Source organism: Panthera onca, chromosome B2 (assembly GCF_046562875.1).
Source record: "Panthera onca isolate mPanOnc1 chromosome B2, mPanOnc1 haplotype 2, whole genome shotgun sequence".
NCBI lineage: Eukaryota > Metazoa > Chordata > Mammalia > Carnivora > Felidae > Panthera > Panthera onca.
In genome coordinates this window covers 6,196,737-6,222,615 of record NC_138343.1, presented here as the reverse complement: position 1 = coordinate 6,222,615, position 25,879 = coordinate 6,196,737, and the positions used below count along the sequence as shown (strand labels likewise).

Genomic DNA, 25,879 nt, shown 5'->3' with positions numbered 1-25,879 from the left:
AAAATGTATTTCATTTTTGGTCAACTGAACAGTTCAGTGGCCTTCTGTCTACTGAGACAAAATTTTTTATAGTCTTTTAATAAAAATATCTTATCCAAGTAAGAGGGACATGGGGTTCACTGCAGGACTGACAGTGCTTCAGGAACTCAAAGCAGATATTAGGAGATCAAATAACTTGTTTTTGATTGATGAAGAATAATGTATTTCAAAAGAATGTGTTAGAATCCTCCTTCCTGTTTTTTCTGTTTCAAATCTGCATACTCCTTAAATCTCCACTGTACTTCTACTAAAGGAATTCTGATCAATGAAATCTTGTGAAAAATAGCACAGCAAATAATATTAAGACAAAATATTTTCACTGAGTCAATGCTTTCTTCTAATAACAAATTTGAATATAAACTTACTTATTCATGTTAAAAATAAAACAAATAATTATTCATGTATGAAAACATAAGGTTTAAGTAGAAGCCACAACAATCCATACAAACTGTTTGAAACTGACAAAATTTGATCTCACATTGCCCACTACAATAAGCAAGCATTATATGGTTTGGGTTGAAGTTGGTTCCAATTCAATAAAACATCGTTCTATGAAACTTGAGATTATACTGAAATAGTTTATTCAATCCTATATCAAGGTAGAATTATCCTTACTACCATGTTACAGAAGGCAAGAATAAGCATCTGTATGAAATTCATAATTTTATATGACCAGGAACATAATTATAATTATTTTCTATTAAAGGCACAGGTCAACAATTTGAAGACCATTTTTCATATCCAGATAATACTACATTAACAGCAATTATCTGCCTTGGCCATTACTTGACTCCGACCTGGGGTTATTAATCGCGTATTTACTCTCCACTCTCCCTTATGTAAATGTGGTCTTTAAAAGTACAAAAGACCACGTTCAAGCACTTAATTACAACACAGGCAAATGTTACTTCTCAAGAGTTGCTCCACACTCATAGCTAGGTAATCACTTCTTCTGCCACCTTGTTATTGAAGCAGAATGAGTTTGGAATGACAACTGAGAGATTAGGGAAATCTAAGAGAAAACAATAACATAGGAAGGGTCTCTGATGTAATACCCAGAGAAAGAGGCGGGGTATACCACATACAAATTATTACTTTAAGTCAACATCCTAGGCAAGGAAAATACCCAAGAATCACCTCAATTGGTGTGCTGAGTTGGTAAAACTCTATAATTCCCATTTTATTCATGCTGCTTTTCAATATTGCCAATTTTTCGTAGTATCTATTACTTTATATATTTAGTCCTTTTCTGAAAAAGCGAACGTATGTCTTATATTAAGGATTTTAATCATTTGTATTAGTATAGTACAGACAGCAGCAGCATATATTTGTATATGTGTGTGTATACATATATATATATATATATATATATATATATATATATATATGTATATATATGTATGTATGTATTTATAAGCATGTGTGTTTTTAAGCATAAATAGGTGCTAATGTGTTTCAGTTTTACTAAGTCTCTGAATGGTTTTATTTTCATTCTTATAAAAAGCTCCCTTGGGTGCCTGGGTGGCTCAGTCTGCTAAGCATCCAACTTTGGTTTAGGTCATGATCTCACAGTTTGTGAGCTCGAGCCCCGCATCGGGCTCTGACCTGTAAGGGCAGAGCCTGCTTCAGATCCTCTGGTCTCCCTCTCTCTCTGCCCCTCCCCCACTCACGTTTGCTTTCTCTCTCAAAAAGAAATAAACATTAATAAATAAATAAATAAATAAATAAATAAATAAATAAATAAATAAATAAAAGCAAAAAAGCTCCCTTAAAGTAACTAAGTAGTTGGTTTTAAACATCTACTTAAACTGGAAGAACAACAAAACGTTTCACAGGATTTCACAAATGAGAAGTACTTAAATGTCCCAAACATCGGAACCAAATGGCAAGAATAAAAATGTCTAAATGTGTTCTTGAAACCAAAGGGAGAAGTGATAAAGAAAGAACATTAGCCTGTTTATAAGGTACCTAGAATCGTTCGATCTTGAGACAGACAGTCCATTTTGCCATAGGAACACTTAAAGAATAAATAAGCAATCACAGAAGCATTATGGAGAGTCAGTTGTGTGTTTTAAAATCTATGGTGTAATAACGCTAATTCAATATGAAAATCATCCCAATTAGCCATTTCAGGAAAATGGCAAATTAACCAATCTCTTATTATAGAAAGTGCCATTTTCACAATTTAATAAAACACAAATCCATTATGGCAAATAAGGTTAATGTGGAAAAATGCCATAGAAAGTTTAAAAATGAGACTTTGTAATGTGCTAATGAGTTCTTCTAAAAAACAAAAACAAAAACAAAAACAGTAAGCCATTCTGGCTCTCCTGTGCCATTGTTCTGAAACTAGTCTAGGAAGAAATATAGAGTAATAACATCAAAACAGAAACAAACACTAATTATGAATTCATTTAGACTCATAAACCTCTTTGTGTATTCCTATAAAATATTTCTTTCAACAACAACAAAAATGTGTCGCTCACAGCCCAGGACTTAGAAAGAGGAAGAATAGAAAGATTGTCATGTCTCCTCTGCAGGTGATTACACAGGAAGTATCCTCATACTTGCTGTCTTGTTATCTGTTAACTATAATCTCCTAATACACTTTTATGATATGCCCATAGAGCAAAACATATTTCCAGGGCGCCAGCAACGCTGGGATTAACAAAAATAAAAAATAAAAATAAAAACACAGAGGTTAAATTTTAGCTTTGATTAACTTACCAAGATTTTTGCAATCTGAAATAAAGCTATTTTTATGTTGCACCATAAACGTTGTGCTTTATAGTTTAGTGTTGTTTCAAGTTAGAAGAAAGAGGGAAGAATGTCATTTCTCATTGTACTTGGTCTATAAGGTGGAAGTAACTGAATGGAGGAACAGGAGAGATTCAGAGATGTTTGGACAGAAGTTATAACATGGCTTTGTGATAGAATAATACAAAGGGTAGAGAATGCAAACTCAAAGACAGTTCTAAGGATTTTAGCTGGGAAAACAGGGGAATTGTCTCCAGAACTGAGACGGAAGAAGCAGATGAGAATAAAGATATGTTACCTTTGATCTTCCTGTTTAGTTTGAAGAAACCACTAAGTAGCATCAAACAATTTGGTTCCAAACACTACACATAAGACTCTCCAAATCATATTTGGGTCTGATGATGAGGGAGAGGTGGTCATTATTAGGTGGAGGTGGCCAACTAAAAAATACATTTATGACTTGTCCATGAGTAACTCAAACCTTTCTTAGCCCCCACGCCTAAGGATTTGATCAGATAATATTAAATAAAATGATCATGTATAACAGTAGGCATTATTTTGTTTATGATGGTGCTGCCTGGTTTTGTTTTCATCGTCCTAGGGGTATTAATCTCCAATCTTAGAAACATATGACAATGGAAGATAATCTAAAGTAATCATACCAAGTTACTGGACCCTTCTGCCATGCAAATAAACAAAGTAAAACTTATTTGGCTTTTTGGGGGATTTTTTTTTTCAGTCACTTAGATCATTTTTATCATGATGGTAGCACAATCTTCTAACTAGTTGAATGTACCATACTGGTTGGGAGTGAGGAGGTGATAAAGAAAGAGGGAATTCATGGGTTATTGGTATATTTTAATTGTTGGAGTCAGCTCTCACCTTCTGTTTTGAATTCTGACTATTTTATCAGGAGATTGCGGGCCTCTAGTAGGTAAAGTACGAGGAAAAGAATATTCAGGAGTGAGTGACATTTTGATATGGATGGTGGATTACCAACATTAAGTTAGATCTCCGTGTCCCCTCTGGGGATTTAAAATACCTGTGTTGCTAAGGCCATTCTCCACATTCCATGTCCATGAATCCTTCAGAGAGCCCCACTACGTTTGCTTGAAAGGGGATTTAGAATCCATAATCCGCTCTTTTTAAGAGATGATGAAACTGATGCTCAAAGGCCATACAATAAGTCCAGGATGATTTGGCAAAGTAAAAGCATGGACCAGGGTCTTCAGTTAAACTCCAGAATATACAGAACTTGTACACTGCCACTTCCAAACTTACCACAAGAAAATAAGCTGAACTAACTGAATATCAGTGACTTTTCTTGAATAATCTGAGACCCATGGTCTTAGGACAAAATACCAGCCTAGAATCTAAAGAGACATGCATCTAGAGAGATACAGCTTCTGAGGTGTGTTTACGTGGAACAGAAGCCACTAGAATCTATAGCCATTGGGAACAGTTGAACGACTGTTTCAATAAAAAGGGATTGAGTTCAAAATAGTGTGAAAGTGAGTGACTGTTGGGGGTAGCGGTCTAAGGGAGGCCCCACACTCCCCTAAGCTTCCCACTGCAAAACCCCCACCAAGTTCTCATGGTGAGGATTGGAGAATGATCCCGTCACGGCCCAGGCTGGGGGAAGGAAAGAGCAGTAATCTTACAGCCCACACAGATTCGGTGCCCTAACAAAAGGCTAGACCCCAGAAGGAAGGGATTCACCAAGAGCAGACTTGAAACCTTATCCTAGTTCAGGAAGGAATCCTGCCCCCAACTCCTGCCTCCATGTCTTACTTAGGAAACAAAATATATCAGGTAAATAGATTAGGAATGTTGCAATCAGAGAAGGGAGCAGGAGAATGGGGATAAAAATCTACACTCCCCGAGGAGGAACAGAAGCACTGTCGGTCTTCACGTCTGAGACTCAGATGTGATGAGGAAATTACAGAATGTCCCTCACTCCTCCAATCCTGCAATGCCAACAAGTATCCAATAAAATAGCCGTGGATGATAACTGAAAGACACTAGTTGAAGGCTTCAACATCCCTGTCAGTAATTGAAAGATCAAGCAGGCAGAAAATCAGTAAGATTATAGATAACCTGAATGACACTATCAATCAACTTGATCTAATTGACATTTATAAAATATTCTATTCAATAGTAGAATACACATTATTCTCAAGCTCCCATGGGATGTTTACCAGGATAGACCGTATTCTGTTCCATAAAATGTACCTTAATGAGTTTAAAATGATAGAAATCATACAGAATACGTTCTTAGACCACAATAGAATTAAACTAGAAGTTAAGAAGAGAAAAAGAGCTGGAAACTCCCCATATATCTGGAAATTAAACCACACATGCTGGGGGGAGCCTCAAAGGGATGTAAAAAGTATTTAGAACTAAATGAATGTGGAGACGTACCTTCAACATTTTTGGAATGCAGCTAATCATATTTAATAATAATATATTTTAGAAAAGAAGATATATCTACAATCAGTAATTTCAACTTTCACCTTAGTAAACTAGAGAAAGGAGAGCAAATCAAACCTAAGGAAATCAGGAGAAAGAAAATGAAATTTGGAGCAGAAATCAATAAAATTAAAAGTGGAAAAGAAATTTAAAAATCAATGAACCCAAATGCTGGCTCTTTGAAAAGGATAAATCTCTGGCTAGGCTAACCAGAAAAAGAGAGAGAGAAAGAGAGAGACAGAGAGAAAAGAGCACTTTCCCATGTCAAGAATTAAGGAAGGGTGGGGGGCGCCTGGGTGGCCCAGTCGGTTGAGCATTCAACTTCGACTCAGGTCATGATCTCGCGGCCCGTGGGTTCGAGCCCTGTGTCGGGCTCTGTGCTGACAGCTCGGAGCCTGGAGCCTGCTTCAGATTCTGTGTCTCCCTCTCTGTCTGACCCTCCCCCATTAATGTTTAATGGATAAACATTAAAAATTTTTTTTAAATAAAAATGAATTAATAAAAAAGAATTAAGGAAGGGATAGTCACAACTGAGCCAGGATCATAAGGGCATACCACAAACAATTTTATAAATACAAATTTGAGAACTTAGATAAAACGGACTTATTATCTGATGAACCAAAATACATAAGCAAGGCAGAGACAGGTAACCCGAATAGTTTTATAATATTTATTGAGGATGTTGAAGTAGCAGTTAAAAATCTTCCAAAACAACAGTTGGCCCAGATGGTTTCATCAGTTAATTTTTCCAAACACATACATACGAAATAAACTAATTCTACACAACCTTCCCCCCCAGAATAAATGAGGGAGCACCTTACGACTTGCTTTATGAAGACTACATTACCCTAATAACAAAATCAAATAAAGCTATGGCAAGAAAAGAAAGCACAGACCGATTTCTGATGAAGATAGAGACAAAAATCATGGACAAAATATGAGCTAATCTAATCTCACATAACAAAATAAGTCATCACAACCAAGTCGATTTCATTCCTGGAACACAGAGATGGCTCATTATTCAAAATTAAACCAACATAATTCATCAGACTAACAGACAAAACAAGAAAAACAATAAGATCGTATCAACCTATTCAGAAAGATCATTTGACAAAATTACTTATTGATAATAAAACTGTTAAAAAAACAGGATGAGACAGGACTATCTATAACCTCATAAAAATACAAAAAATACAAAAATCTACAGCTAACAGAATCCTTGAATACAAAAGACTGAACACTTTCATGCTAATAGCAGGCCAAAGCAGGGGAGTTGTCTCTCACCACGGCTATTCAACTTCACACTAGAAGTCATAGGTCGTACAATAAGACAAAAAGAGGTAACAAAACTGTCTTCTATTGCAGGCAGCATGGTTGTCTATGTAACAAACCCAAGGAACCTGATTTTTTAAAAAAAATTCCTGATAACCTAAGTTCAAACATGTACTAAAGCTCTGTATCTTTACTCTCCCTCCCCACAACATCTTATGTTTGATTTCACAATTTACATTTTACCTTGTGTTAACAAATTTTGTAGTTAAAGTTATTTCAACTTTTGTCTTTTAAATTTCAATAAAAGTTTTCAAGGGCATACAATAGTTCCTCTCCCTGCCCCCCTCCCCACCCCCCGCCCCCAGGTCTTTTGTCTTCTGAAAAAGCATGAATTTGGAGGATTTTGCATCACCCAATTTCATGACTTATTATAAAGCTACCAGAATCAAGACAGGGTGGTATTGGAAAAAGAAAAGACATTGACAAAGGGAACAGAAGAGAGAGCCCAGAAATGGACGTACACCAATGGAGGCAACTGATTTTCGATAGAGGCACCAGGAGGATGCAATGAAGAGAGGCATCTTTTCAACACATGGGACTAGAACATTCAGATGCCCATATGCAAAAAAAAAAAAAAAAAAAAGAGCATAAACACAACTCACTCACAACTTACACGAAAATTAACTAAAAACATATCTGTGATTTAAAGCGTACGATATCAAAAGTCCAGAAGAAAACCTAGGAGAAAAATCTATGTCACCTTTAGCTTAGTGAGGAGTTTTCAGATACAACATCAAAGCACCATCTATGAACCACATTGTGAAGGTGGACTTCATTAAAACTAAAAACGTGTGCTCTGTGGAAATCACCGCCAAAGGACAAGTCACAGACCAAGAGGATATATTTGCAAATCACACATGGGATAAAGAACTCGTATCTGGAATATACACAGCACTTAAAATTCGGCAATAAATAAAATCCATTTGAAAGATGGGCAAATAATCTGAACAGAAAACTCACCGTAGAAGATATACAGGTGGTAAGTGAGCCGATGGAAAGATGCTCAACACCATTTGTCATCAGGGAAATGCAAATTAAAACACCGAGATACCATTCCACACCTAGTAGAATGGCTAAAAGAGGGAGGGAGGGAAAATGACAATACCAATTGCTGATGAAAATGAAGAGCAGGAAATCTCATTCATTGCTGGTGGAAATTCAAAATGGCACAGTTCCTTTGGAAAACGGTTTTAGCTTCTTACCAATCTAAATAGAGCCTTACCATACAACCCAGCCATCACTCTTGTAAATATTTATTCAAATTCTTTGAAAACTTATGTCCACAGAGAAAACCTGCACGTAAATGTTTCTTGCAGCTTTATTCGTAATTGTCAAACACTGGAACGTAACCAAGATGCCTTTCAATAGGTGAACGCAGAGACAAAGTGTGGTGCATTCATTCAATCAGATAACACTCAGCAATAAAGAGGAGTCAGCTACCAAGCCACGTAAAGACAGGGATGGCTGTAACCTGAGTGTTATTAAATGAATAAAGCCAGTTTGAAGAGGCCATCTCATGTAGGATTCCAAGTCGGAACTCTAGAGATGGAAAACAGATCAGTGGTTGCCAAGGTTTGAGGAGGGTTATGGCTAAAGAGGTAAAACACAAAGCATTTTTAGGGCAGCGAAACTATTCTCTATGATGCTACCATGGTGGACACACAGTAGCACTCATTTGTTAAAACCCATAGAACTTTTCAGTACAAAGAGTGTATCAGTCAAACGAATGAGGGCCTCTTGCAGCAAGGGATGGTTCTAGGGTTGGAGCAGAGAATATGGAGGCTGAAGCTGAAGCTTCATGCAGTGCTAGAAATTAAGAGGTGCTAAACACACATGCACACACACACACACACACACACACACACACACACACTGATGACAGTATGTCCAAAGGACACAGGAGCCCACTGAAAAATCTCCTAATGACTAAATCTGGAACAATTTGAGCAACAAAATAAATACTACACTATTCACTTATCACCCAAAATACATAGTTAATACCCAGAAGCCCATATTGATAGAAGTCCAGGGTAGAATAAATAAATGGAACATAAACACATCTCCCATACAGAAAACTTCGAAATAATTTTGGTAAATGCTCACCCCATAATTCTCCACCCTTTAGTGTGACCTGCACAGAGCCAACTTTCTCCCAAAGAGGGCATTATGAACAGCAAGCAAGGAGGGGCTTTACAGGGAGGAACCTGGCCAACACAAATTCAGACAAGTGATCAAGATTAATAACCACAGCGTTAAGTCATGCTTTTAACAGGTACCATGTATCTATCCTCAATGAAAGTTTGTTTAGACCCTCTGTGGTCTTTCTTCCCCAAACCCGCAAACCTTGTTTAGCCATGAGAAAAACCAACAGAAAAAAGATAAATTGGGGGACATTCCACAAAGCACCTGCCCAGTAATTCTCAAAACTGTTTAAAGTCTTCAAAAGCAAGGTAAATTTCATAAATTTTCATTCCCAAGGAGCCTATGGAGCATGCTAAATAAATGTAATGTGGGATCCCATATAGGATCCTGGGACAGTAAAAGAACATTCAGGAACAAATAATGATATTGGAATAAAGTATGAGGTTGGGTTGTAATAATGTATCAACACTGTTGGTTAGTTGCAGCAAATGTACCACAGGAAGATTAACAACGGAGGAAACTTGCAGCTGTGTGTAAAGGGACTCTGAAATAGTTTTGCAACTTCACTAAAGTTAAAAAAAAAAAAGTATAGCACACCACATACCCTGCTAGCTGCCTCAAATTATCTAGGTAGTTTTTTAAATATAGCAATGTAACAATCTATAGTTGTTTAGTGTTACGTTGTATTCTTTCCCCCAGCGCTTGGTACATAGCAGTCACTCAATAAATATTTCCTGAATGCGAGCAGAGTGTCCTTTCTTAAGTTCCTGGGCAAAAATATCATTGTAAGGGGGAAAAATGGTACAGACACCAACAATATGGAAACTGTTCATCACTGCATTGCTTGAAAAGCATTCTTTCCAATTCTAACTATTTCAAAACAGAGGAAGAACCAAACTGATCTCTAATAGACAACAGCATGGAAGCCAGAAACCAAGTTCTTTCGCAAAACTTTTCTTTTTGGTCCTATGAGAACCACAACAAAAGGCCTGGGACATTTTTAAATGGGAGAAGGCAAAAGGAAAATACACGTGAGCTTACACAATTACACCGTGGAGGGGCTCATGAAGGCTCTTCAATTACAGAATTTATCCTGATCGCTGCTCGGTCTTTTGGCTAAGATCAAGTGTAGAATTCATCCTGGAGTAGAAGAGAATTCCAGATTCTAGAGCTCCTGTCTGAGAAACTCTTTCCCCCTCCACTGGAGCTTTTAACACTGCTTTTAACAGGCAGCTGTTTTAACCAAGTGGCTTCAAGTGGCTGAGGTAAATACAGGGGTTATAGGTCTCACCTGCCTCAACAAAGTCCCAATTCACAAGGGTCTAAAAGAATTATCACAGAATCACTGAAAAATTCAAGTCAATAATTCTCACTATTGAGATACATTTCAGGAACATCTGTCCCCAGATTTCTTGTAGACAACAGAATAGTAGCATACTGTTAAGTCTTGCTTAACAATGGCAAATTCATTAAGGGTCTCTATTTTGCCCATCTAGAAAAGATAAGACAAGGAAAAAGAAAATGACCTACCATATCTTTTCTCCACAATAACATGTGGGAATACTGCCCTTTGGAAGGGGCAGAAGTGGTGAATCTCTTTGTGTTACTAATATATTAGAACAGCTTGCTTCTATTTTAAAATTGGAGATCTCGCTGGGATCTTTTCTCCCATAGTCACCTCCTTTTATCACCCTTCCCTTTATGAGACCAGGATGCAGACAGAATGGAAACAAGCATGAAAGAGAAGAAGAAGAAGAAAAAAAAAAAGAAGAGTTTCCACAATGAGTTAGAAAATCCCCAGTTAATACGGTGTGCTGTATTTTTATTTCCTAGTTATACACTTAAGATGCTCCTGTTTAAACATTTTATGGCTTCCTTTTATAAAGCCTTCTCTCTTTTAGTGGTTAAGTACCTTGAAGCCAAGATCTTACATTAAAGTAGAATCTAATTAGACCTTTCAATTCAGACAAGCTACTGGATTCTTTTAGCTCCATTATAGAAATGTACAGTAAAACCCTTTTTCCTCTCTGTGGTGAAAATAGCAGTTATCTTCAAGGAAAAAAAAAAGAAGGAAAAGACATGAATTAGCCCACCTCAATTTAAGCACAAGGCACAGGTAGGTGACCCTGCCTCTTTGTCCTTCTACATAAGAAGGTTTTCAAATTTTGCTGGAGCCACTGGAAGCAGAGGTGTAGAAAGTGGGTTGTTGCTGCTTTTAAACCCTTAAATGCACCACACTGAAAATGCCTTCACATTGAAAGCAGGAAAATTGCAGTAACTACTTCAATAAGCAAGTAGTTTAAATATAATTTCTGGCAGCACATATATATTCACAGGGAAAATGAGTTAAGAAAGACAGTATGCAGTTTCGTAAAAAGGAAAACATAGAATTCTACGTCATCTTGCCAGCGTGCACCCATGAAAGTAATGTCATTTACAAAAAAAAAAAAAAAAAAAAAAAAAAAAAGAAGAATGGGTTATTCACTCGGATTCGTATTACTCGTGCCACATGTCCCTAGCTGTCATATAGCCTATGGAACAAGGTGCAGTGACAGAAAGATACCAAGTATGTCCCAATGTATCCTGTTGTGATGTTAAAAGATGCTGAAATCCTAAAACAAGTTTCTTCCAACAGCACTGCACCAATGTAGATAATCAGACACGCCCGATGTTTATAGCCAACCTCTCGTCAAGCTCTGAAATCCGCAATTAACACAAGATTTGAACTCAGTGGTAAATATTTGGGTCGGGAAAGTTAGACAGAAAGAAAAAAGAAAAAAAAAAAAAAAACAAGAGGAGGCAAAGGTCCTTTTCACTGTTTGAGGTGGGCTAAAAAAGTGATACTTTTTTTTAAGATGTCAGGATGCAAAGAGGGAGACTTGGGGATTTAGCAAAAGCACCTTGGCCTGAGTCCTGATGTGGGGTACACAGTGGCTGAGTGGTATTTACCTCATTTATTCGCTCTGAATTTCAGAGTCCTTATCCACGAGGTGAACACAAGCATCGCTTGGGGGTTAGCGTCCTGGGTACAGCGTTCCATGCAAGATAAGGATTCCTGCGGACCTCACATCCTTCATATCTCGGGTCACATGATACTGACAGACGTGGTCTCTTTTGGGGGTTGCCTGCTGATGTATCGACCCGGTGCAGAAACAGTATAAATCACATCTTAACAATTCACTTGATCCAAAGATCTGGAGTTTCCTGATATGTACTCAAGGCTTGACTTGGAGCTCAATTTCACACCTTTTATGTAAGACTTAACTAGTATTATTAATATTGTTCTAAGGGTGTCATTTTTTCACAAAATTCAGCCACACCGCACCTCCTCCTGCTTTTTTCATTGTGATTGCCCCCATCACTATCAATAGAGTGACAAATTCAGGTGAACGAATGCTATTTTCACCCACTCATCTTCCTCTACCCTCAACATGGCAGTGTTTCTAGTATTACGTGCAAAGAGAACTGTGTTACATGGGGCTGGTGCAGTGACAAACACTCTCATTGTGGATATCGCATTCCTTGGGTTAAGCCAACCTGTTTTCTTTTTCACGTGTTCAGAGGCAGCCCTGTGTGTGCATCACACAAAGCAAGTGACCGAGTGCCTTCGGAGACGTGACAGGATAAGAGAGCACGCACCCGTGAGTCTTCTCCACCATGTATCACAGCAATGCCACCTCTGTGCGTCCGCTAAAGCTGTGGATTCAGAAGGCCACCTGCAGAAAACCCTGCCTTCAGCATGGAATCTTTAAAAGAATCATCAAAAGGCGTGCTTGAGTTTTCATTTATTTGTTTTTCTTGTTATGTCTCCTCCACAGCTACAAACGGCCTGATAAGACACCTCCAGAATGAAAGGGAGTATACAGATGAATATAAACGAAAGAGAACATCATGGAAATCATTTTGTGATGACTTTGTGACACATCACGGAAATCATTTTGTGATGTATAAAAATATCAAATCACTGTGCTGCACACCCGAAACTAATAGGACATCACGTGCCAATTATACTTAAATTTTAAAAAAAGGATATGCGGTTTTCAGAAGCAAGAAATTAAATTGCAATCTTTGTCATATGGCCATAATTAAAACACCACAAAACCTGTTCTATGTAGCATCTATTTGGCAACGATCAAAAACTTAGAAAGAGGTCTAGGTAGAGGAAAACTACTAGAAATGCAATGCTCAGGTGTACCATGAAATTATTTTCAATGTGTCCATTTTTAGGAGGTCAGACACAAAAACCCTTACATTCGTTCACGTAACACTATTGTGTCAAAAATGTTCATCTGATCCTTGGAAAGAAATTATTACTGCGTTCATCCAAACACCAACTTTGCCATTTTGTCCATAAAAAAAGGATATTTCAGCAGAATCTGGGCGTGTTCGATTTTTTTTCTTTCAAATGAGGAGATTGATTATTTACCCTAGAAAGCCGAGATTAGCAATGATTCGTGAGGGCTATGATTCAATCAGAAGGGATGGTAAAAATGAGGGGAAATACGTAAAAGATGAATATAGGTTAATGTCAATAGAAACAATATGCATTTTTCTTCCAGTTTCCCAATTTTGCACAAGTGTCCATTTCCCACCCCCACCCCCCCAGGTCTCCATTGCAAGGCCAGCTCTAAGGAGGATGATGACATCCTCTAAGGGTTTACCTTAAAAATGACCGAAATAGGGGGCACCTGGTTGGCTCAGTCTGCTAAGCGTCCAACTTCAGCTCACGTCATGATCTCGATGGGTTTCGAGCCCTGGGTCAGGCTCTGAGCTGTCAGAGCAGAGCCTGGAGCCTGCTTCAGATTCTGTGTCTCCCTCTCTCCCTGCCCCTCCCCTGCTCTCTCTCTCTCTCTCAAAAATAAGCATTAAAAAATTTAAAGAGTAATAAAAAAAGACTGCAATGAGACCCATTAGAACACTAGTAATGGAGGAGATCCGTGACCTACACCCTGTAAGAGGCCCTCCTCCACCACTGTCCCCCCCTCCTCCTGATATTCTGGTTCCTCCCTCACTCTCCAGCCATACTGGCCTCCTTGCTTTTACTCAAGACTCCTGTTCTGTGTCATGTTAGAGCCTTTGTGTTGACTTCTTTCTGGAAATTTCTTTCCCCAGAAAGTTAGGCCTAACTCTAACTCTGTCATTTCCTTCAAGTCTTCCTGAACATAGCTTTTCAATGTTGCCTACACTGAGAACCCCATTGCATTTTGCAACCCCATCCCAAGGACCACACTCCAGTCAATTCTAACCAACGTCTACGTTCTTCTTCATAGCACTTCTAACCTTCTGACATATAATTTATTGTGCATTGTGTTTATTGTAAATTGTCTCATTCTTCATTTAGGGTGAAAGGTCTATTTATTATCTTAAATAAATGATTTTAGCTTCCACCCTAAGAAACCAGAAAAACTGGGGCACCCGAGTGGCTCAGTTGGATAAGCGTCTGACTTGGGCTCCGGTCATGATCTCACAGTTCGTGGGTTCAAGCCCTGCGTCGGGCTCTGTGCTGACAGCTCAGATCCTGAACCCACTTCAGATTCTGTGTCTCCCTCTATCTCTGCCCCTCCCCTGCTCACGCTCTGTCTCTGTCCCTCTCTCAAAAATAAATAAACACCAAAAAAGTCAAAGAAACTAGAAAAATTAGAGCAAATCAAACCCAAAATAAGTAGAAAAGATAAAATAATAAGCATTCGAACAGACATCCATATAATAGGGAAAAAAATTAAAGTAAATGAAAATTTAAGAAGCTGGTTATTTGAGAAAATCAATAAACCTCTAGAAAGACACATTGGGAAAACAGGAAATAAACAAATCACAAATAGCAGGATTGAGAGAGGCTCCCCATTACAGAGCGTACGGATTTGAAAGGCTAATAAAATAATACTATGAACAACGTTGAATTTGAAATTGACATATTAAATGAAATTAACAAATCCCTTAAAAGAAGTAAATTACCAGAGCTCAGTCAAGAAGCAACAGATCAAATGAATAGCCCCGTATAGTTTTTGAAAAACTTAATGCATATTTAAAATCCTTTCCATGAAGAAAGCCTCAAGCTCACATTTTCCAAGAAGCCACATGCTAAAGGGAGAAAACTCACCATTACACATAAAGTCCGAAAAACTGAAGAAGTTATTCTTCCCAACTCATTCTATGATGGTTGCATTACCCAGAGACAAAAATCAGACAAAGACATTGTAAGAAAAGTAAACTACTGACTGATATCCCTCATAAATAGAGATGTAAAAATTCTAAACAAATTTTAGCAAATCTAATCTAAAAATACTTAAAAGTATTAATAGGCCATGACTAAGTGGGGTTTATATTAGAGATACAAGAGTCTTCTAGCATGAGGAAAGCAATCATTATAATTCACCATAGTAACAATCTAAAGAAAAAGAGACATATGATTACTGAAATAGAAGCCAAAAAACTATTTAACAAAATCCAGCATAAATACTAAAAAATAAAATAAAACTAAGAAAGCCCTCAGCAAAATACTGAGAGGACCGTCCTCAACTTAATAAAGGACATCTACGAGAAACCTATGACTAACATAATATTTGATGACAAAGACCTAATTTTCCACCTTTCATCAGGAAAACCCAAGAATACCCAGTCTCACCACTTCTATTCAACCTTGTACTGAAGGTTCTAGGCACTTCAATAAAGTAAGGAAAAAAAAACCAGAAGAACTCTATATTAGGAAGGAAGTTGGAAAAAATTGAAGAAAAAAAAAGGATCTCAGGGTCTCATAAGGTAATAGCAAAACATCTAATGTTTTAGTAAATGGAGTCCCAAGAATAGCAAAGAGAAACACGGGCAGAAAAATATTTAAAGTAATAATGGACCCAAACTCGCAAATTTCGGGAGAGACCTAGATTTCCACTTGTGAGATGCCTACCATATTCCAGACAGAACAAATAAAATGAAAACCCCCACTCTTGCAACCAAAATATAAAGATAGTAAAGTCCCCAGAAACACATACTAACAGGTGACCGCTGATGTTAGTAATCACAGACGTCTTCACTAAAACATCAGAGACCAGGCATCTGCGAAGGGCTGAAAGACAAAATAACCCCTGACAATCCAGAATTCTCCACCAAGACAAAAATCGTCCTCAAACATTAAGATCAAATAAAGACATTTTCGGATAGTAGAAGAACTCATTGCCAGTCGATCTGCATCACCAGATAAGGGATGCTCTGAGGCTGCAGCAAAGTAATAAATAGCAAGCCCCCTGGGAAGAACGACAGCTCTGGAAACGATAAATATTTGGAAAACCGTAAGACATTTTGTTCTCAAGTTAGCAAATATGTATTTGTAGATTCCAAGATGGCTCTCCCAAACACCTGCGCGGCCGTGCGCCCAGGAGAAGCAGGTGTCTGCACCTGAAGCACCTGTTCTCATCTTTATTACGTAGAAAGCTCATTCCTGGACCTGGGTCACACTAATGTTTGCCGGAGGGTAATTCCCAATAAAACAAACAAGCAGGCACGCACACAGAGAGAACCTCTGGGCAGAGGTATCTATGTTTGTTTATTTAAGTGTCTAGCAACACAGCTTTCCCAGGCATGTTTCGACTCTTGTTATTTATGGACCTTCAAAGAAAGGAAACAGGTAAAAAAGGAGCAGAGGTGTATGTCTGCGGTCTCTGGTGGGTTTTAATGGTGGCTGCTGTAATACCTAAGCCCTTAAATCTCCACGCCTTCGCCCAATAATTAGTCGTCGGAAGTCCATCTGGTCGGGATAGGGAAGTCCTACCCCATCATTCAGGAAAGCAGACATGACAGGGTTCTTTCACCTTCAGCTGGAAGCTTCCAAGGCTACCCTGGCTTTTACATCCAGCTAGGAAATAACATGATGGAATCTGGTTATTCTTCCTCTAATGTCTCCATAGAGTCATGATATTTTTAGGAGACAAAAAAAAAGTAATGAGGAAAGTTTATTTCAAACGATGGAGAATGCTGATCTTTATAAGCTGTTCTAGGCCAGAATTTCCCTCATAACCCTCTCATGTATACCCTTCGTTAACACCGACAATGCTTTCTCAATCCAATGAGGCAACCTGATGGGAAGTGTTCATCTCTATCAGGCGAGCAGAGAGCTGGCGGATGGGGGTTGGGAGGCCACAATGATCAGAATGAAGGGAATAACAGAAACTCAGCAATCAATGAGACACACAGGGAACCAGGTTTCAGCTATGAAGACAGAGAGTAAAATGACAAAGGAGGAAATAAAGCTTGAATATGTTAAAAGAGCAGTGAGCTTTTAGAGGATGGGGATTCTTTAACTCAGGCATAGATCAGCTAGACCCTTGAAACTCAAGAGTCAGTAGATGATGTTTTGAAACGTGAACCGGTTGGCCTGCATCAGCTCTGTTCGTTCTGCACACTCCTGTCACCTCTGTCCCTTCAGACAACAAACGGCCCTTCCAAGCTTCTGGAGTCCTCAGGGAAAGTCTAGGCCTCCAAGGGTTCTGTTGAAAACCCACCAGCTGGTATATAACCTGAGGTCATCACAATGTCCACTGCTATCACTCATCATTTCGTCTTGGGCAAAATCCTACACATTTCACAGCGACCAGTTGCTACATCACTGTCTGTCCCTGTTCCAAAACCCAAGAAGAATCCACCCCTCTTCTTCTGGACCCTACTCATCACAGCCGACTCACCAGGAAGATTGCTTGGTGTTTCTGCCGATTGTCCAACACACCATTAGCCCCAACAGCAACGTTATTCCCCGGTGACAGGTAAGGAGCCCTGTCTGCAGCACGGGCTCTGCCAGTGAGGGACCTCACGCCTCAAAGTGAACAGAAGCCATCTGAATGGTCCTGAGCTGCCCTGAGCAGAGCTGAGCTGACTGAATGAAAGGCAGAGTTGCACAGGGGTAGGTTTCTGGGTTTCTGGAAGAATCAGTCATGAGGACTCAGAGGACAAGAGAAAATGGAAAGAACTTCTAAACACCACAAATCCCAACTTGTGCCTGACTGGGTTCAATGTTAATAGTCTGAGCCCATGGTTGGATATTTGCCTGTAATTTTTACGCAACAGAATAACCCACAGTGAGGACTGAAGTAGATTCTGTGCTTTGGCAATCATGGATCTCAGGATGTGTTAAGATTGCTGACTTAGGATTTGGCAGAGTGGGAGGGTCATGAGAAAATTGTGTCAAAATGCGGAAAAGACCATATATCCAATACAGGAATGTGAAGAAGAAGGAACACTCCAGACCATGTATTATTTAAGTTTACTTGTTTACATTGAGAGAGGGAGGGGCAGAGAGATTGAGAGAGAGAGAATTCCAAATAGGCTGTGCGTTGTTAGCGCAGAGCCCAACATGGGGCTCGATCCCACAAACCGTGACATTACGACCTGAGATGAAATCAAGAGTCGGAAGCTTAACCTACTGAGCCACCCAAACACCCCCAGAACATGTATTATCTCAAGAAAAATTACAGGAAAGGAAAATGGTAAATTCAAGAACATTTTTGAACACACACCATGCCAAGCACTCTTGGTAGGTAATTTCCTTTAAATTCTTTTTTTTAAGTTTATTTATTTTTTTGAGACGGGGGGGGGGGTGGTAAAGAGGGAGAGAGAGGAGAACACGAGTGGGGGAGGGGCAGAGAGAGAGGGAGAGACAGAATCCCAGGCAGGTTCCACGCTCTCAGTGCAGAGCCCAATGTGGGGCTTAAAGTCAGGAACCCTGAGATCATGACCTGAACCGAAGTCAAGAGTCAGACGCTCAACCGACTGAGCCACCCAGGCGGCCAAGATAATTTTAACACATGATATGCTCATCTCTCCCAACACCCTGGAGATTTTGTAGAGGAGTCCTCTACAAAGGTGACACATAGGAAAGTTAAGGAACTTGTTCAGGACTGTGCATCGGCCATTCACACAGAGAGATGTTCAGTTTCAAAACATGTGCCCTCACCAGGAAATCAAACCTCAGTGTGCATGTCCTCTCATCTTTCTGTTACGGGGACAAAAGCCCTGCCTGGTGTCACACACTAGGATCTCAGCGACAGTTCCCAGCTAGCTTTGGGTACTTCAGGTCAACAATTCTTGATATTTTTGACGTTATTGGTTAGCTTGCACATCACCTGGGGACAGATAACCCCACTGTGAAGGATGATAAATAGAATTGGAACCTTAAGGGCGACGGCCAGGGGACTTCCAGGGAGCTGTGCAACAGAAGGTATATAATGAACAACTTCCCAAATCTCCTCCCCAGCAACACGAAACAGTTCCACGTCGATGAAAACTCAAAGCACAACCACAGGCTCAAAATTACTTGAAGACATGGGGCACCTGGGGGCTCAGTCGGTTAAGCCTCCGACTTCAGCTCAGGTCATGATATCGCTGTTCATGGGTTCAAGCCCTGCATCGGGCTCTGTGCTGACAGCTCAGAACCTGGAACCTGCTTTGGACTCGGTGTCTCCCTGTGTCTCTCTGCCCCTCCCTCACTCACGCTCTGTCTCTGACTCTCCCTCAAAAATAAATAAACATTAAAAACAATTACTTGAAGACATAGCAAAACTAATTGACTGTAAAAAGAGAAAAATTAAGACAAGCAATCTCTAGTTTGCACGGTACCCATGCCCTTGGTATGGCCAGCAGCAGAGATTGAGAAACAAGAAAAAAAGAAACAGAAAAAGACCTCCAGACCAATATTACTTCTTCAATAAAGTCAGAATTCTAAAGAAAATATTAGCAAACTGAGTCAATACCTTAATAATACATTAATCAATACATTAATAATAATAATAATAATAACAATAAACTATGACAATTGGCATTTATGCAAAAATACAAAGTTGGTTTGATAGGTCAGACTTTTGTCTCTAGAACTTTGAAAGGAGACATTTCTGTTACATTAAATTGCCAGACTGGGGAACGTGGGTGGCTCAGTTTGTTAAGTGTCTGACTTGGGCTCAGGTCATGATCTCAGGGTTCATGGGTTCGCCCAACATCAGGCTCTGTGCTGACAGCTGGGAGCCTGGAACCTGCTTCAGATTCTGTGTCTCCCTCTCTTTCTGCCCCTCCCCTGCTCACACTCTGTCTCTGTCTCTCTCTCAAAAATAAATAAACATTAATTTTTTTAAAAACAATTGCCAGACTTGGATTAATGTTGTGGCAACCTTTGAAAAGTAATTCAGACGTATATTTCTTAGTTTTGCTTTCTATAAGGGTCTAGAAACACTACCATGAGTTCTAGGTTTCTAAGTCCTATTCTCCACAGTGAATGAACCTGGATTTCTTGGGAGAAATTACTGACTCCAGGGCAAAGGCAGAGAATACGCCAAGATAAGTCTGGGACATCTAGTGGTATCAGAAAGGAAAAATGTACTCAGAAAGGATGAGGGCTTGTCAAAGAAAAGGGAGCCAACCCGAGGCTACTCCCAATAGACACGGCTGGAATAATCTAAATGATAAAATAAATAGTAGGACAGTTAGATTTTAATCTAACACAGACAGACTAAATTTAAAATATATAAAAAACAAATAATTAGGAAAGAAGGGAAACTTCCTCCTTACAGTAGAATTCCAAGTAACAACTACAGAAACAAAGATGAAACATCAAACACCACTATGCAAACACCAGGATGGTAACTGTTGCAGACGAGCTAAATTCAGTGAGCAGAAGACAAGCCAAATTCAGTGAGCAGAAGTTTGAGGAGTCACACAGTCTCAAAGAATCTTCCCTGAGTTATTTATTAACCACAGAGGGTAGGATAGTAACTTCACAGTGGGAAAATCAACAGAAACCGTCTTAACCAAGTAATCAAAGTCAGTGTCACCAGTAAAAAGATATCTGAACATTATGAGCCCCGTGATAAGATGCACCGAAAAGGACACATCATTTCTTTGATATTCTTGCCAAAGGTGTATAATAACCTCAGCACGGTGATTAGGAAACATTGAACAAGCCCACATTAGGAAAAAGGGGGGAAAGGATATTTATATTTCAGTCAAGAGTTAGAAAACATGTTTAAATTAGTTTAACCCCACTTAAGGGACATTGGAAAATGAATTGATCAATAACCTTTAAAAGTGTCAAGGTCTTGAAAGAAGGGAAAAGTGAGGTATTCTTGCAGACTGCCTGGGAGTTAGGAGAGATAACAACTAACCACAAGGTAAAAACCTGGATAGGCTATTGGAACAGAAAAAAAGGACATTACCAGAAAAATTGGTGACATGAAAATACAGGGATTACTTTGGTTACTAGTAATGTACCAACGTTAATTTCCTGATCGTGATCCTTGTGCCCTGGTTATGTAAGATGTTAGCCTTAGAAGAAGCTGGGTGAGGGAAGCTGTACTGTTTTTGTGACTTTTCTGTAAATCTCAGTTTAGCTCAAATTTTAAAAAGTGACTGAACACACATAATAGATGCAAGTAATACAGTTTAATTGAACAGTTTGTTTTAAAGAAATAACATTCACAAAATTAAATACTATTAATTTTTTCCTTCCCTCCCTTGCTCACCCCTTTCCTTTTCTTCCCTTTTTTTTTACTTCCTTTCTTTCTTCCTCCTCTCCTTCCTCCCTCCCTCCCTTCTCTCCTTCTTTCTTTCCTTCCTTCCATCTTTCCTTTTATGCTTGATGAGGAAACACATCCCATAGCAGAACATTTGTTCAATCTTGTTCTAGTTTTGGGAGACTTTCAAAAGCCTCATTAGAGGGACTCAAGAGACAATTATTTGATTAAAGTCAAGCCTGGAAGTAATTTGTTTCCATTTGACAAACAACCTCTTTTCTTTGAACCAGGTTTACCTCCACTGCTCAGACTGTTTGGGGCAACTATAATCAAGAGCTATTTACTCCCACTAAGCCAAGGAAAATAGGAAGGGATCATAAAAACGAGAGTATGTTGGAATGGGAACAGGTTTTCAAGAAAAAAAAAGGAAAAAGACAAATCCAGTAAAATTTCTTTTCAGAAGGCTCTTTTTATTTCATATTAGCGCAAAATGGACAGCTTGCTAACTATTACAGATTTGGTGGGTTTTTTTATTTGAGGGAGGATCTTAAAAATGTACAATCTGTGAAATAAATATCACAAGTTTTGCCTTATTTAAATTATAAGATATAGGACAAAATCCGTTATTCCTTTTTTTGCCTGTGGGGGCATTTGTGTTATGTGGGAACCAGAGGTCAATTACCTGTCTATTCATACCTCTTGCAAAATTTTCCAATCCCCTCATCATCACTATCATATTAAAAAAAAAATTCTGTATGTCATTACCTCACTGCCCATGCTGCCCTAACCACAACCATAAGCTGACAATGCCATGGTCTTTTTAAAAAAGGGGGGGGGGGGAAGAGAGGGCTGTTTTTCGTCCTGAAGAAAAGAGGAATCTATTGTCAAATGGAATATTAATCTCTCATATCATATAATTATAATAATGTCAGACATTTTTCATGAAGGGGAGAAAACCAGATAAAATAATTAACAGAAAATTCGAAGGCCATGTGCCACGTAGTAGAGGGAAAGCTTTGTGCAAATAACCAGAACACCTGGGGTCGTGGGTCCTTAGGCAAGTTAACTTTTTCAAATTTCATTTCCCCCTCTAAAATTAGGAAGCATAATTATATTGCTAAATGCTGCCCAGACCTCTAAATTTGTGCAATTTCAGTAAGTCTGTTGAATTTGACTTCAAGTTTAGTGATAATTTCGCTCAGACACTTGATTCTTTCCCAAAAGCCGTTTTTAAGTCTCTGCTTTCACTCATATATTTTTCTTGTGTCTCTAATCATCACCCTGCAGTTGAGAAATTTTGATTCTAAATATACAGAGGGAGGGCACATATTATATGTAGTGCACTTACCTAATTCTCCCAAAGAGTACAAATTACAGTTTAGACTTCTGTTCTTAAAGACCAGAAATCACAGCTTTAGGGGAGTTTTATCTGAGATGATCAGGGAAAGCTAATATCTACATAAATCTCTCATCAGGCATTGGGTCCCACCGTACCCATGAAATACTTGTTCATGGCGTTAGTGAGAACTTCACTTTGTAAACCAGTGGATACTTTTTCAGTCCTTATTTTAACTGATGTGGTTAACAAGTATCTTTATTTGAAAATAAAAAAAAAACAATATTACTAATCAGGCTTAGCTCTCTGGGTCCTCCTCGTATTCATTCGGCTTCTAATGCCCTGATATACACTCTGTTCCTCAGCCTTCTATCTTTGACCCACACTTACTTCTCACCTTCTCACTGACTGCTTGTTTCAACATTTATTCTCAGGATTTGTTTTCACCAGCAAGGTAACAGACATGAGACAATGCCTTTGAAAGAAGAATTTGTGACTTACATTTCCCGAGAGAACGGGGGCATGGCATACCGCACCCCCCCACCCCACCAGGCCACATGGAGAAGCACCTCATTTTGCCAGGAAGCATGAGGAGGTGATTAGATTAGGTTACAACTTCCTTTGGGGTTACCTATGGGATAAACAATTTAGGATGGGCTAGTTTCAATGACTCTGGCGGGACTTCCAACATGGGGCTGTTCCCATTGTCTACTACAGGGTCTTGGGTAGATTTGGGGCAGGAGAAATATGGGCTTGGTGTGTTAGAAAAGGTGCAGAACATAAGTTCTAGATTGCAGGAGAGGTAAACATCCCTGGTCATTAGTTTGACCCGGTAATCAATGGATGCCTGATAGACAAATACAGAATCCGAGAAAACACAGCCAGAGTTTACTGTCTACTTGTGGATTTTTTTTTTAACAACACTTACATTCATCTCTTAAATCTAGACCTCACTAGAGTCTGCAACCTTCATATGTAAGTGTGTGTATATATGTATGTATATGTATACACATCTGTCTACTAGACAGTTCTTTCTGAATATAAGTGAATATCTCAATTCCAAGAACTCAAAATTGGTATCTATGCCTAGTAAACTTGATCTTTGTCCTCTTTTCCCTACCTTGTTGCCATTATTATACATCCAATCACTCAAATCATAAATCTGAAAGACAAGGTTGCCTTTTTAATTATCCTTATACCTATGACCAGTTGTCACTCCCTTCTGTCCTGATCTCTTAAATAATTTTATTAATTCTGCACACTCCTCTCAATTCATGATCCCTTAATTTATCAGAGTGTTGTTGCACAACATTGCTTGCCAAATGTCTCCCTCTTTCTCGTTCTACAAATTAGGGACTTTGTGTTTTCCATACAAAGCAAAAGGGAAATTAGTTGAAAATGAGATTGGGGAAAAAATTAAATGTGTTGACACCAAAGGCTTGGGTGCTAACTTCTCTTCTGTGCATTATGCTAGTAGTAAAATAACTGTGATTCCTCTAAAAAGTAATCTGTTATTTCACACCTCTCTACAGCTCTCTAATATGTCCCCAGTATTAGAGATGTCCTCTGCTCCCACCCACGAATTTGGCAAGTTCTTTTATTGAAATGTCCCTCAGAACCTGTGAAGGCTTTCATTCATTTTGAGAAACTTCCCTAACCCATCTTTTTTCTCCAAACTGCCTTCCCACTCCATGCTTTTTGTTGCAGTTTTCCTAATGTATGGAAAACATGGAAACTGCTTCCTACCAGCACCCCCTGCTTCAAGTTTTTAAAGGGCGGGGTTATTTTACACATCTGTATCTCACTGACTCCTGTCCACAGTCTGTTTCTTGAATCACCCTGAGCTAAATTTGAAAGATTCCAGAACACTTCTCTGATGGGGGCTCCCCAAATTAAAAGTTATGGAGTAATTTTGCTCCCAATAGAGAAGCAGCGTTTCCTGGTAAGTCCATTGCTAGAACTCTCGTTCAAATATTTTTCTTTTTTGGGTTCCCTATTAGGCAGCTGTGGGACAATGCACAGTTTGCATACATCAAACAAAGCCTTCATTATTGATACGTAGTGTATTCTATGCCAAACGAGCTGTACCCAAAGATGCCCCTTTTAGAGAATATGTAGAGGGGAACATGCTGGGCAGACAGTTTATGTGAATATACAAACAATGATCGAAGAGCAGGGTGTTGTAACAGAGTTTAAAACCCTCTGAAAACATAATTTTCTTTAGGAAAAAAAGGAAAATTTCTCCATGCAAAAAGTATCAGGTTTGAAAGATATCTGACAATAGTGTATTTTTTTAATTTATTAAATACATTCAATCATGTATTTTAAGCTACAGGCATCAGTTACTAGATATTCAATTCTTTGGAGTAGAACCAAATTTTCTTTTATCTCAAGCTATATCACTAGGTAAACAGGTCAAATATACTTACTTGCCAGCAATAAATGTTTTAAGTCAGTATTCCAAATGGTGCCTTCCCCTCTTGCTGGATATGTTTAAAATAGACTCACTGTAGGGAGCAATATGCTTTTAAAAATGTGTGTATAAGACAAAATCAAGACATGTAAATTGATATGTGATAGTGAAAATAAAATTAAATAGTCTTAATATTAAGGCTTTCTTAATATTACACAGAAAACATGGTAGGAAATCATGTTCCCTAGATTCAAAATTCTACTAGTACTAAAAAATAGAGAATCAGAGTTCAATGTTTATACTATAAAAAGAAATGGAGAAAAAATATTTCTAATTTTTATTTAAAGACATTTTCTCTATATATGAAACCATTTTGATTCTGGAGTAAGGTAGTCTTATTTTGTTTGTTAAAATACTATTTTAAAATATATCCATTTTACTAAAAATTAAATGAACAATTGAAATTACTTTAAAATTCTTAATAGACTTCTTGAGAGTAAGAAAAGTCAACGTTCAGTCGTACAGCTACACAAAGACTTTTATTCTGCAAAATTAGGGGGAAAAAGTCCTTAGATATTGGTAATAAGTCAAAATCAGCAAATAATACTGCATTTACCTACTAATTCCATAATTTATTAAGTAAAAATGTCAGTGTAGTTGAGGTCTTTTCAAATATATAATCTATCACTCTTTCTTTTCTACTTGTCCCTTTTTGTATAGAATAGCAACCTGAGGAATTTCTGACCCAGTAGTTAGGGTCACATAAACAGATATATGAGGTCTTTTGATGAGAGGTAAGGAATATACAAGAATGCAATATATTTGCAAAATGTCTAACCTGACTCACACTGATCCAGGATGTTGGTTTGCTTGTTTGTTTTTTTAATGTATATTTTTGAGTGGGGGGGT

At 38.5% G+C, this 25,879-nt stretch overlaps 1 long non-coding RNA gene across 1 annotated transcript in view; it reads right to left on the bottom strand.

The window, feature by feature from the left end:
• LOC132666659 (uncharacterized) overlaps positions 1–11,875 on the bottom strand; it is a 62,899-nt gene extending 51,024 nt beyond the window's left edge. The window contains exons 1-2 of the long non-coding RNA XR_009604763.3: positions 11,689–11,875; positions 9,781–9,879 (exon numbers count right to left, since the gene is read on the bottom strand). This is a non-coding gene — a long non-coding RNA (uncharacterized LOC132666659). The remainder of the gene's footprint in view (positions 1–9,780; positions 9,880–11,688) is intronic.
• Positions 11,876–25,879: the final 14,004 nt, after the last annotated feature.